The 14571-nt window shown below is 37.1% G+C and overlaps 1 protein-coding gene across 19 annotated transcripts in view; it reads left to right on the forward strand.

Annotated features, from left to right (window-relative positions):
* Positions 1-14571, forward strand: part of TENM3 (teneurin transmembrane protein 3) — a 1288622-nt gene that overhangs the window by 559018 nt on the left and 715033 nt on the right. The gene's annotated exons all lie outside the window — the stretch shown is intronic.

Below are 14571 nucleotides of genomic sequence, written 5' to 3' on the forward strand. Positions count from 1 at the left end.
TCATGCTTTTAATCAAAGGCAGCCATCAGAATAAACAAAACCTATTTACTTTCCTGTACTCATTGCATAAAGCAAAAATAGAAGGTCAATATTTTGGTTCTGGTCTTGGTCTTTATCAGCTAAAATACACTGCTTCTCTTGATCTTCATCTATATCATTTTGTGAATAAGTCTGCATGATGTCACACCAAACACTTTCTGTATTCAGAAAAATAAATGGCTTCTGCCTGAATTAGCATTACAACAGTGACACACACCACCATCAAAAACAGTTCACAAAGCTCAAAGTCACTGCACAGTTTATTGGCAGGTCAAAATAACAAATGTAACAAGCGGATTAATTTCAAATCTTGGTATTTCAAGAAAATGTTGGTTTTTATCAAAGAAAGAAAAAAGGAATACAGTACCTGAATGGTTTTTAACGCGTCTAAAGTAGAGTACTGTGCCACATGTGCACAGCAGTTTGCAGCAGTAGACTCAGCACATTCAAGTCTCTGCACATTTTTGATTTTCCTGCATAGTGCTGCCAAATTAGAAGCCACATTACCAATACCTCTGTAAGTTGATCTGCTTCATATTCCCAAGAAAAATAAATGATCTGGAGGATTCCTGTGTCCTAATGATCCTTAACTTCTGGAATATGCTCTCTTAGGAAACCCTGGAAGCTAAAGATAACTTTTGGCAATGAAACTGATTAATTTTGGCAGATGGCCAAAGTGGTAGTCTGGTTTTCAGGACAAGAGAGGATACAGATTGTTTAAATGCATTTGTGTCTCTTCATTCTCCAAGTTTACTGGAATGGAGGATACAGCTGCCTCTGTCAGGACACACAGTAAATTCTTTTGGAGACAATAACAAAAAAAACAAACTAAAGCAAACCAAGAAATTGCTTGGACCAAAATAACATGTTTGGGATTTCCCACACAGAGAAGAAAAAAGCCAGATTCACACCATGACGTTCCATGACTTTGCACAGTTCATGCTGTGATAACATGCTCTTTGGTTTTGAAAGATTAATCTCAGCCCAATATATGTTGAAAGGAAGAGGAAAGTGATATTATGCGACATTTAAGGGTTGTATTATCATACTTTCACTTGTTAGGGCTTACAGCTGCTGATTTTTTCAATATAAAACCCATCTGTGCTGAAACAGAAGTACTTCTTAATAGACATTAAAAACTGCTCAGAATCTAGCAAAACAATTTGTTTTCCTAAAACAAAATATCCCTGTTTCTTTCATGATGCTTTCACATATGTAATGCGCTATTCAAAAAAAAATTGTGTTCTTCCATTTTTCAGTTTTGTAGTGGGGTACTGTTCAGTAACTTTCATGTTCTAACTTACAAAAATATTTGAGGTTTGTGCAGAAGGTTTAGGAATTTCATTTGTTGTGACTTAGAACCTTAATACTGTCTATGAAGCGGTGCCCCTGATGTCATAGTGTTGTTGACGTTCTCAAGAACAATGCTCTGTGACTGGAGAAAGGATTTTTTTCCTTTATATTTGTATCATTTTCTTTGTCATGAAATATCATTACAGTAACAAACATTGTAATAATACTAACATGTCCTTCTGCTGCTCCCATTGATTCCCACAAGAGTACACTTCTCTGTGGTAGGAGAATGAAAGCAAATGTGATATGATAGGTTAAGAGAACATGGGTATATAATTCCTGGGTTGTGATAGTTTTCATCAATAATTACATCATTTTCTTTATTTTCTAATACAAGAGTTTTCCAATAATATTTGTGTGTGGCAAGTCAAAGACAAGGAGAGTTTCTCTACCTTAAAATATGTATATGCTTTCCTAACTTTCTACAAGATCACGGGATTTCTGCTTTACTGGCACCAGAAATAAAGGTGATCACATTGTAAGAGTGCTTTACCCTCCATTTTCAAATTTGTGCCACTTCTGCCCAAGGTGGAATTATCACACTTGAAAGTTCAATTCACATAGTAGCAAAAAAGGCAGAAATACTGCAGAGGAGCTCACTGTTCATTTTATGGCAATAGTCAGCACTTTATGAACATCTTTTGCATATTCCATGAATTCCCACATGGTATATATATATATATATATATATATATGTATATATATATATATATATGTACTTATATTTATATATTCCCATACATTTCCAGTACCTTTGCTCTTACAGAGATATAATGGCTAAAAAGACATTGTAGTACTTAAAATTTAATGAAGAATTTTGGTTCACACAGAGAAATTCTAAGAACTTATCTGTCAAATAAAACATTGCTGAAATCATTCCTCCCAAGACAGTACTAAAATACAATCTAGATACACTTTTAATAGACATGTTGTAAAAGCAATTAGTAATTTATTATTATCCACTGTATTTATGTAAAACATCCAAACTCTGTGAAAAGGATTTTTTTCTTTCTCTTTCGTCAACTTTTCTTCAGTTGTATAATGCCTTCTTGTTAACATAATATTGGGAGCTGGGGGTGTGAAATAATCATTTTTACAAACTCTGCAGACAATTTACTTGCTCCTCAACTTTCTCTAAGTTGCTTTGCCTAGGGTAAAGTGGGTTAAACTTTTGAAAACAACAGAATCACTTCATTAATCACGGAGAAGGACTTCCTTGAATTTCCTTTGTACTTTAAGCTAAAAGGGAGGAAAGTCATTAATTCACTGTTCAAGACTGCAGTTCTCCTATTTACAAACATTTACCAGCCAATATGGGGTAATATTTTAAAATAGAAATATTTCTCTTGTTACAGTAGTTTCCAACTAAAATAATTTTAAGAGGTTCATAACAGGTCTAACATCTTTTCTGAAATTATTACTTTATTAAAGGGCTAGTAAAATCACTTTACCTGTTGAAAGGAAACTATATTTTGCAGAACTGAGAAAGTAGTTTGCTAAATTACAGACTGTTTGCAAATCCTGAAGTTGCACATTGTTTCCACAAGACTATTCAGACTTGAGATCAGGTCCACTCTGAAAACCAGCTTTTGTACTAGCAGCTGAGGAGATGCACACATGATCTGGTCCTCAAAGGCCAAGAAGCTGTAAGGGTCTCCTCTCTTCCTGGCTATCCATACTGCACACAGCTCCTGCCCCAGGTTGGCAGAAAACAACAATAGGTGCAGCTATAAGCATTCTGTTCACAGGTTACATGCAGCTTTGCTGGCCAGTCAGACACCTGGGTAAGATGTTCATGCATGCTGATTAATTGTAGAAACACATAACCTTCCACACTCTGACCAACTGGTTTTCCACTCTTTGCAAACCTAATAGGATAACCTATGCACTAGAGAAAAGCTTTTATTTTAACTTACATGTGTTCACTTAACATGTTTTTTTGGGAAAGAAATCCCTATGCCTTTTCTGGGATTTGGGAAGAAGGACTGCAAAGTGCACTGATGTTCATGGAGAGAAATAGAGAGAAGGGGAACAAGCTGCTTGTAAGGGGAAATGTAAGTAGGAAGATGTAGTAATCAGTACAGTATTACAGTAAAGGTGGCAGCAAGGGTATTGAAAGAATAAGACGGAAACTGGATGGCTAAGTCTGACTAGATGAGAAAGCCTGAATATTACAGATCAGTGTCAGTGAAAACTGTCCTGTTTGACGAGGTGAAAATTCTGTCATCGTGGAAACTCATTTATGAAGAGAGACTAGAATATTTTCATCAGTAGTTTGGAAATGTTCTCTCTCCATTTGAGTTCTAATTGCATAGATTAGTTGTTTGTGCTGCCGGGTATACTGCACAGTTCAAATTCACATGAATTTGCAAAGAAATCTGGAACTCTGCATTTGGTCCCCAATGGAAAGGAATGTTGATAGCAGTGTACTTAACTATGTAAAATCTATGCATTATTTTTACTATTTATTCTAGTTTTACACTTAATACTGTCCTGGGTTTGTACAGCCCACTCCCAGAAACCCCTCTTCTCCCACACTTAGAGGAGAGAAAGTTACACTAAACACAAACAACCCCACACCACCTCTTGGTTGAGATAAAGAGTGAAGATACTTACTGGTACTGAGACTATACAATGCACAACTACCTTAGCCTATTTGCAAAAAAGCAGAAGAAGAATTTGCAAAAATGCAGGCCAAAATGCAGAAGCAGCAGCACAAGCCAGCAATCTCCCCTGACCATGGCCCAGCACAGCAGAAAAGACCAACATCCCAAACCCAGAAACCAAAAGCAACAACCAGAAAAGGAAGCCTCTCATGTTGCAATCTGAACTTAATCTCCATGATATTTTGCTACAGCACTTTTGTTTTGAAGCTGAAATAACAGCAGCATGGTATTGAGTATAAGCAACAGATTCAACTCAACCCATGCCAAACAATGTCTCTGAAAACTTTTTAAGTACTTTTAAAGTATTGCTACAGATATACAGTGTAATTCTAAGCAAATAATTTATCTCCTAGGGCCTTGGTCTTTCATCTGTTAAATGAGGATATTTCCACTTGCTTCTTCTTGCTGTTTGTCATTCATGTTTTCTGTATTCAGGTGTGGATTCTTAGCTCTTTGGGACAGACAGCAGCTAACCACACTAAAATGCAACACACATAAAGTGGCATCCTTTCCATTGTTAATATAGCTGGATGTTAATGCGGTGCCCAATATTTAATTATTCTTACACAGTTTGTAACTACCTACAGAAGTTTTCCACGGTTCAAAATATGTTTTTTTTCTGGGCTTATTTAAGCAGAGATGAGAAACAGAACATTGGACAGCATTGAAAATACTTTGGGGTTTTTTTATTGCGTCTGTGCTGATCTAAATCTTTGCATACTATGCTGTCTGTAGGCCTAAAATGGTTATTTTATGGTTCAGGTAAAGGTGCAGCAGAGAATTCATGAGCATAATCATACTTGGAAAATGTTGTCTATGCATGGCAGGATTCTTCTAGTAGCTGAGCCAGGAAGGTTTCTGCCATTGAAGAATCCAATTTCTTCATCCACCTTTCTCCAAAGATATCAAAGCCAGTATCTTTTTCATGTAGACTACTTTGTGCCCTCCCAGAGGTATGCAATTCTTAAAACCTCAGAGGTTTCTGATAAACATTCAGATAGCATTAAGCTTGCTAAATTCATTTTATAATCTCATTAATCTGTAACCATCTTTCCATTTCATTTTGGAGAATGGCTGAGAGTGTCACCATGATGCATTGCTTAAATATTATCATATTTGCTTGGTTTCTTGATGTGAATAGCTGTCAATGGCTGTGATTTATTATTTTTTTTTTTATTATTTTAAAATATGTTCATGTTTTGGGAAGTTCATATTTTGGTCACTGAAGATTATGCAAAGTCAGGATTTTTTTGTGTGTGTGTGTATTCTTCCAGTTATTTACTCATGAAGAGTAAACTTTCAGTAAACATTGTTTACCATCTTTTGCACAAAGTTCACCAAAAGTCTTATAAATCACAACTTTATTTATTACACAGCTCTGACTAATTTTCGGAGTGCTGTAAATCTGTGTGTTGCAGATGTGCATCTCTAGCACATATTATGCCTGGAGCATGCTCTATCCCAAACCCCTTTCACACCCACAGTTTAGAAATATTATCCTGCCACTCAGGCAAGAACTTCAGGCAAACTCATTAGCACACCAAATTTACTTCTGTATCAACATTCATCATCTGTTTGCAATGTAGGCGAATCCAAGCCATCTGCACACTAGCAAGGCTGTCCCATCTACCCTGGCAGTGAGATTGCAAAGCCAGTTCCAGACAGACAAGAAAGAACACTTCTATGAAGGAAATGTGGATTTATAATAATAATGAGGACACACCAAACAGGCCTACACATATGCTGTATTGTGGCAGTGTCGAAGCTAGTTGGGAAGCAGTGTGAAAGCACTTGCAGGATTAGTGATTTTAGTCCTCTGTCCAGCCCGCTTGGTGCAATGTGGATTATGCAGAGATGAGTCCTTCTGATTCCTTTGTATGCCAGACTGTTTACTTGGGTTTTTCCTCCTCTAAGAACTAATGAGACAATTTTCCTTCTTCATAACTGGCCCTAGAACAACCCTAACTAGTTAGAAAAGCCAGCAACTATGAAGAAGACAACCATATGTCTAGTGTGTACAGTATTCGGCTACAGCATTCATGGTTTATATGGTATTTAGATGATGCAGTCTTTAGTAAGCTTATGTGAGTTGAAAATCTCACAGACTTGCATCATGTCCAAATTTGTGCAGTTTTCGTAGGGTCAATGACAAAAATGCATTGCACCTGTTAAGGGTTCAGTTGTCTACTTCAGAGAATGGAAGGGGCCTGACAAGCTTAGTTATATGTATTGCTGCTTAGTCATGATGTGAAACAAGACTGTCTATTTTGTGGGCTTTTTGTGAAGGGTCTTTCATGATGAGATAGTGCTAGCTTTTCAAAAAATGTTAAACCCTTTCCTCAAAACTCATTAAGGGAATGACAGAGAACCAGAGCTCAGTCATTGCTCAAATAAGATAGTGCCAAAAAGAATAACATCTAGTTAGACCTCTAGACATATTCTTTACCTCCAGGATATTAATGAAAAGTGATGAAGATGCAGAAATCATTCATTTCCATTTACACTATCTTTATCATTCTGAATGTATTAAAGAAAGTGAGGGAAGGCAAATACTTATTAACTTTAATCAGTACTGTATGACCAGATCCTCTAGATTAGTGGTTCTGATTGATGTATCTCTCTCCATTCTTAAAATAGTTTTATTCACTGGGCCTTCCTTGGCAATCAAATCTCAGGAAAATCTTGCATATCAGCAGCAAGAGTTTAGTAGACACTATTTCTGTGAAATAATCTCTGAGTTACTCAGTACTAGCAAAATAATGTATTGTGCATATATAGATATATAAAAAAAGTGTTCTATAGCTTTTGTCTAAATACAAAAGAAAACATTTACAGATGTTATTGGACACGTTATTTGAAAATGTAGGAAGTGTATTTTAAGTGTATTGCCCAGCAGATAATGATATTGAGACAAAGAATGTAATCAGTAATTTGTTTAATTTCCTTTCAGCTCAAGCAGGGGTGCTTGAAATGGTTTCTTACATCACAGTTCTCAAAACTAGCAAATTTGGGATGCCTGGTTTTTGATTCTTGAGACACAAAAGGGTCTGGAATTAGAGAAAAAGTTAATCTCATAGGTCTTGAAAATCAGTGCAAGCCCTCTGAGACAACTGAAAATTAATTACATCAAAACTTTTAAGTTAATTTTAATTGAGTATTTACCTGTTTTATGTGCTTTTTACCTGTACTTTAATACAATAATATTATTTACATATTGCTGTTGATGTCACCTTTAAAACTAATTACATCTGGGACATTCTAAACATACATTTTTATTGTTTTGTGTGCTGTCTTTAAGAATGGCTGTCAAACTTCCCATGTGTGATGCCAGACATCACAATCTTGTAATTTAAAGACGTGACTAGGAAGATTTCTGGATATATGGTTTGACATCAAGAACTCCATTGGGCTACCTAAGAATCCTTTAATTTTCTGGGAAACAGGATTATCTGAAGATTGTACTAGATAGCTAAGGAAATGAGCTATCAAGTTTATGAATATTTACAGTAATACTATTTTACTGGCATGAAGAATTTGCCAGTTTGGAGTATTTTATTTGGGACAAGCTTCTTCGTGGAATTATTGGACCACTCCTGTATCAAATATTTCAGATTAATTGCATGTATGTGACATAAAGAGGAGTTTCTCAATACTCCACAGTTCTTGGGGGCAGTGCTTCTATATAAAGTGAAGGAAACAATTTCCATCGGCATGAATACAGACATTTTCTATATACGCAGCTGTAGTCATAGCTGAGTGTAGGAAGAGCAAGGATAGATACAGCCAATTCTTGCTATAGAACTGAACCGGGTATGATGACAACCAGTAGCCACAATCCTTTTCATAGGAGTCAAAGATGTCAACAGACAGTTTGTGGGGAGTAGTAAACTGAAAATACTCGTAGGGTAAGTGGCACTGGGAGGTTGCTGACGTTCTATAGTGTTGAGGCTATTGCCTTAGAGCAAGTTACTGTAGATCTTCAGTACCACATGATGGTAATTTTTGTGTGTTATATGGACATCCATAATGATAGTAATTATTAAAAGAGCTTGTGCTTGCGTGTGCCATGTATAAAATGCACTAGACTCTTAACAAAAAGTGTGGTAGGATTAAAAAAAGTGTGTGAGAGAAAAAGTATTTCAGTTCAGGACATCAATTAACACTGATTTGCACTGGAGTGCATTTGAAAGTACATGCAATATTCACATGCCAAATGAATTCATTAAAGACCAGTGTGATTACAGTGAATGTCAAATGAATTAATAACAATGGGACCTTTAAGTGTTACCATTAATTTCACAGTGTGTTGCTGTTTTATACTTATGGGCTCTGAAGCTAAATGACACTCTACAGTTGCCCTAGTAGATTAATTGTGCATTAATAATCTATGGGTGGGCCAGCAATCTGGTGGGCACTCACATTTCATTGACACTTGGATACTAAATATCATCTTCATTTCCAGCTTTCAGTCAGGAAAGTCATTTTAGCTTTAAAATAGACTCACATCATTTCTCTATATTTGATTAGAGTTCTTAAGGTAGCATTGAGCTTTTATATTCTACGTCCATATTTAAAGTTAGGCTTCATTATAAACCCTTTGTTGTCTATACAGCTCTTTATCTGGGAAATATGCCAGTTATTTCTGATTACTAGTAGACGTCCCGCTCTGTTCAGGGCATTTATTTTGCTGCCTAGTATTTAACACATTATCTCTGCAGGTCTGATGGCTTCAGTTTGGGGGTTTGGGGTTTTGGTTGGTTGGTTGGTTGGTTTTGTTATTTAGATCTGTTAATTTAAGGAGGACACCATTTTTAGATATGTATGCTTTCATTCATAGCTCAGAAAGTGCACACCAGTTTAGTCATTATTCCATGCCTTGAGAAGAATAGAGCTCCACTTAAGTGAGAACTGGAAAAGATGAATTTTTCACCTACTAACAAATAAGTTGAATATTTTTGTTGATTTTATTGTCATTAGGCCTTTAATTTAAAATTTAAAAGAAAATTATTCTGTCTTTTTGTTTGTCTTAACACACTAATACTGTAAGTTGTTGCAAGCTAGTAGACCTCAGGAGCTCAGTGGAGATCCAATGAAAATAAACATTCAGCAATCTAAGACAAGATTTGGAAAGAGAAACAGAGATAGAAAGTGAAATTTTGTTCTATCCAGAAGTTCCAAAGGTGTGCTTGATCAAAACATCCAATACAGAGAGTTGACAGAATACTGTACTTAACATTCTTATTAGAACTCTAATAACTATGAGGTGTGAAACAGGGCAAAAAACTTTTCCTCAGAAACAATATCCCAGAGCAGTTAAATGAAAAAATACTGGCATTCAGCAGTTGTCATTTCAGGTACACAGGCACACAGAATTGATACTGAGAGCCTCAGGCAATACTTTTGTTTGTTTGACTTCATCATTATAAGACTTCATCAAAACCCCATCTTTTTTAACATATCTGACACTGCTCCAGAGCTCTCCATGAATAAGATAGTGTCAGCAGTTCTCTCACAGAAGCTGAGGGGAAGCAATAAAAAAGTTGCAGAATGACAGGGATTGGAAGGTACCTCTGGAAATCATCTAGTCCAAAACCCTCTACTAAAGCAATTTCACCTACATCAGGTTGCACGGGAACATATCCAGGCTGGTTTTGAAAGTCTCTGGAGGAGACATCATCTATGGGCAAACTTGTTCCAGTGCTCTGTCAACCTGAAAGTAGTTTTCTGTCACGCTGAAGTGGAACTTTGTGTATTCTTGTTTGTGCCCGTTACCCATTCTCCTATCACTGAGCACCACTAAAAAGAGTCCAACCCCATCCTCTTGATACCCACCCTTTTGATATTTATCAGCACTGATAAAATCCTCTCTCAGCCTTCTCCAGGCTAGAGTTCTCCACATGAGAGAGACCTTTAGTAGTCTTATTATTAAATATAGTATCTACTATGAGAGTTTATTAATTGCAAATCTATACAGAGTGCCTCCAGGCCTAATTTTGTTGTAGTAGGCAGTGTGACTTCTGAAAACTGCTTCCTCTTGGCAGAGGAATCTTGAATTCCAGTCTTTGGACTATCTGTATGGTATTTCATGTATCTGTTAAACAGAAATGCCTTTCTCCTTGCCATAGAGATGCAGGATAATGTTTTGATGGGAAGGGGTGGATGAAATGAGATTTTCACCCATTCTAACATTTCATGCGGCTTTTTTTAACATTTGGATGTGATCAGCTTCCAGCCTCCCTGTTCATTAGGAACAGCTGTGTTCCCACACAGTCCCTGCACCACTGACAGGGTGACAGGCTCTTTGGAAGCTAAATACTGCTCTATACTTGCTGTGAATACTAGAAGCAGTGGCAGCTATCTCTTCCTCTGCAGCTGATAGCAGTAGGGGAGTTCAACCTGCCCAAGTTTAAGGCAAACAATACAGACGTACATTCCCAGTTTTGCCCTTAAAACTGACCATAATATTTTCATTGTTTTCTTCTCCTCTGGTAGGTCAGCTACCACAAGTTCCCTGTCCTCTCACAAAATAAGGACCTACCAAGTAAATATGTGGAGTGTAAGTAGGTGAAGAATAGGTAATTTGTGAATGTGTATTTGATATGACTGTATGTTTTCTCCTCTGCTTTACTAGTGTTATGTGATAAATGCAGTGGAAATGTATAGATCATATTTATCTCAAAAGTAAAAAGTTTTGATTGATGATCTGGCTTCACTTCCCTACACTCCTTTATATGGCCTCAGAGCATAGAGTCCAAACTGTACCATGTGTATATTTTGTGTGATGTCATCACAAAATGGCAGTATCTGCTTGCCATTATGTAAGAGCATTGAGAACATGCTAGGAATGTTTCTATGTCAAACCACTGTGTTTAATTTCTAGAATTAGGAGGAGATCCAAGATTGCAGTGTTTTCTGTAAACTCTGAATGCTCTTAAGTGGTAGTATAATGAGCAAACCTAGTATCTGATTAAGATATTTCCTCTGGTGTTGGTAATTTGTAGCTCAGCAGTACCATTTAGGTAGTTAGCAAAGATCTCAATTTGGGTTCACCTATTCATGAGGTTTGTAACATTCAGTAATGATCACCTGCATCTTCTGTATGTAAGTATAAAACCCATATTTGTATTGCACAATCCAACTTCCCTGGGAATGAATGGGGGAAGATTTGCAGTTAATAGAAAATAAAATAAAAATATAATAAAAAGCCAAACAAACCCAACACAAACGAACAACAACAAACAATAACCACAAACTAAACCAAGGAAACCTGGACCAGAAGTATGTTTATATCCAGGTCAGATATCTCAGAAAGACTCTGAAGTCACTAATTTTAGTCAAGACTTTAGTTGTGAGTGACAGAGAGGGCTGCAATACTGTAGTCTTTCAGAGTTCTGGCCATGGGTTGTTATTCCATCTACATGCAGCATCCTCATTAAGGAGAAATTTACAAAAGAAAAAAAAAAGTAAAAAGAAAGCTTATCTTCCCTTGCAGCCAAGAATATCACTCTGAAGTCAGAAGTTTGTCACTATTTTTTGTTTTCTTCCTCCTAGTAAAATCTTCAATCAGTGTTTACTATTTGGAGTTTTCCCTTTACTGCTCCCTAACTTGAAATAGATAAGACTTCCATTGAGGTAAATTGTGGAAAAAGACATAAATAGAAGGAAATCTTGGTCTAGGGTACTGGGAAATGATGATAAAATTATCTGAAACCTAACCAAACTCAAAATTACTTTTTTTTCTCTTTGAGTTTCAAGAAGAATTGGAAAAATCCTTTGTTAAAACTTCTAGCTTGAGTTGTGCAAGGTTTTTCAGCACATTGAATTACCAGGTCTTAGCAGAATGGATAAACTCAGTGCAATGCGCATATGTTTTTTTCTTAAATTAAACCCAATCCTTATTATGTGGGGGGAGAAAGCAGAGAAAGTAAGATACACAGAAAAATCTTGTAGTTTTTAGTTTTAAGTGACTGAGTGAACTAGAGAAAGAGAAACCCAGACAGCAAAAACTTCTATCTGTTATGGTCACTAGAACAGACATGTGCAGCTCTGTTAGAATCTGGATACTCACCAGGGATCTTACTGGCTCAATGCATCAAGAAGAAATGTCTGTCAAGCTCCTACAAACTTTGCTTTCCCAAACAACTGCCATATGCCAGAACTAACAGCATAAAGACATTATGAATCAAGCCCCAAGACTGTGAGATTTAAAGATATTTGTAGACTAGTTGTTTTTTAAAGAGCTCCCATTAAATCTTTTCACTTCCTCAGTTTCCCAGGCAGGTCACAACATCAGCAGAGTGCTCAGTAGATTGAATTTAATCCTTTAATCTTTTGGTTTCATGACATTTTGCTATCAGAGGAAGATCAGCTCAGACTCTGATGCATCACAACACTTTATTCTGTGCAAGAAGGCAATAAGCAGACTGACATGAGGCTCCACAGTGCCACGGTGCAGCCTTACTGACAGTGTTGATTGCAATATTAAAAGCAGTTAGCCGCATGCTGCAGAATACCGTCATTTGGAAGGTACTTAAGCTCTCCTTTCTCTCTCTGTTTTCACTGTTTTAACAACATAAGCCTAGTAGTACCTTGGGATTGCTTTAAGCCATAGGGTGGAGTAGTGCTTTATTCGCTCTCTAGATTCCAGACATTGACTTCCACAGACATCAGATGCACCCTTTTTGTAAGCCTGTGCACTGGGCAATCCATACAGAAGCACTGTGTCAAACGGTTAAATAAATAAATAATGTGCACTGGGCCTGGAGCCAGAAATACTCTCCCCTTGCACCAGTGAGAAAGGTAATAGAAAAGGATGCTTGTGCTGTGATGTTACTACTACTAATGAAAAAGGCAGTGGCAGTAAGCTCAGCATGTTTGTCATCTGATATTACATCACGGTAGCTCATGATGTGGTGTTAAATATGTCTGAAATCTCTGTTGTTTTCTGAGCTTATTTAGCAATGCTTCCCAACACAGATGGAATCCTATCTTCCTGCACATATTAATTCATTTGTTATTTATGCACTTGTGATCTTTGTGACATTTTGTCCTTTGGCCTGATACCAAGTCATTTTTTATACATGTTCTGAGAAAAGGTGGCCCTTGCCCTGCAGTGAGCTTCACAAATCCCTGACACACACATATGCATTTTTTATTGTTCTCACATGTTGCTTAACAGTCTGCATGATTCCTGCTTTACAGCACAGCAGATGGGTTCCTGCATCGCAGTGAAACAGCTGAGATGTTCAAATCGATTGTTTTATCAACAATCAGTTGTAGATAAAAATCATTTTAATGAGAGAAATTAATGATGTTTGCAAACATGATGTTAATTAAAGAACATAGCTTGGGCTTTTTTCCCTCCTCTTTTTTTCCCCCTGCAAACAATTTTTGTTACCCATGACATCTTTCATTATTGACTCATGCCCCAAAGAAAAGGCGATTAAAATCTGCTTTTGTTTGATGTAGCTTTTATTGAAGAAAGAAATAGATCTTTCTGAAGCTTCCTGGTGAGATGAAAGTCTAATTATCTCCACAAATGAAAGGAAAAGCTTTAATTAGGCCTGTGCTGAATCTGCGCACTGTGAATTTGTGCATTGTGATGGATGGAGCACACATCTCCTCAGTGACTGTAGTTGAAATAATGAAGAAGGAGAAGAGGTAACCTGCTCCCATGATTCAGCTGGCAGAGCAGACTTGGAGGTACACCTGTGTTGTGAGAGCGTGCCCAGAGCAGCTGCCACAGGCCATGTTTCTGTGCAGTGCATTCGGCTGTTTTACAGCCTCCTCCTGAGCTTTGATCTCTTTTCAGACAGCAGGGGTCCTAACAAATCAAGCTTTTCATGTTTCACTCAGTTTCACTCTCTTTTGCTTCCCCATTCATACTTGAACTCCAAAGAGGACAGATAAAATATTGTCTTTTTCTGAAGCAATTAATGATCAGCAGCGGACATGACTCAAGTGGATATTTTGCCTTTTGCAAGGTGTTTTAAATCGACTGTGGGGTAAAGGCAGCAAAACAATAGGAAATGGCTTGTGTTTATTTTGCCATTCTATTCATTCACTATTTATGCTTTTAACAACCTTAGTGCATAACACTTCATCAGCTATGCACTTCTTTTTTTTTTTTTTTGCAATGCTGTAGTTTCTACCCAGTTAGGGAAGGTGACATTCTAGGGTAGTGTTAGACTGCTAATGGCCCCCAGGGAGAAATCTGAATTATGACAAATAATGCACTATCCTAGATTTTATAACATTTCTACTCTATTTTTACCGTGTTGCACGCAGCTTGCACTGTCTTCATGTAGTCCACCTGATATCAGGAAGGTCAAACCACTACTTATTCACATCTCTTGCAGCCAGCATATTCTTCTTTGTGAGTCATAAGGCACCTTTGACATCAAGGGCAGTCAAGGAGATTACCTCCACACCTTTCTGGACAGGATAACAGTAAAAACTGGGAAGAAGTAATTGAAGACAAAGTTAAATCAGTATCAGCAATCTTTTTTGGGTG

This window comes from Pogoniulus pusillus, chromosome 9, assembly GCF_015220805.1.
Source record: "Pogoniulus pusillus isolate bPogPus1 chromosome 9, bPogPus1.pri, whole genome shotgun sequence".
In the NCBI taxonomy this organism is placed as follows: Eukaryota; Metazoa; Chordata; class Aves; order Piciformes; family Lybiidae; genus Pogoniulus; species Pogoniulus pusillus.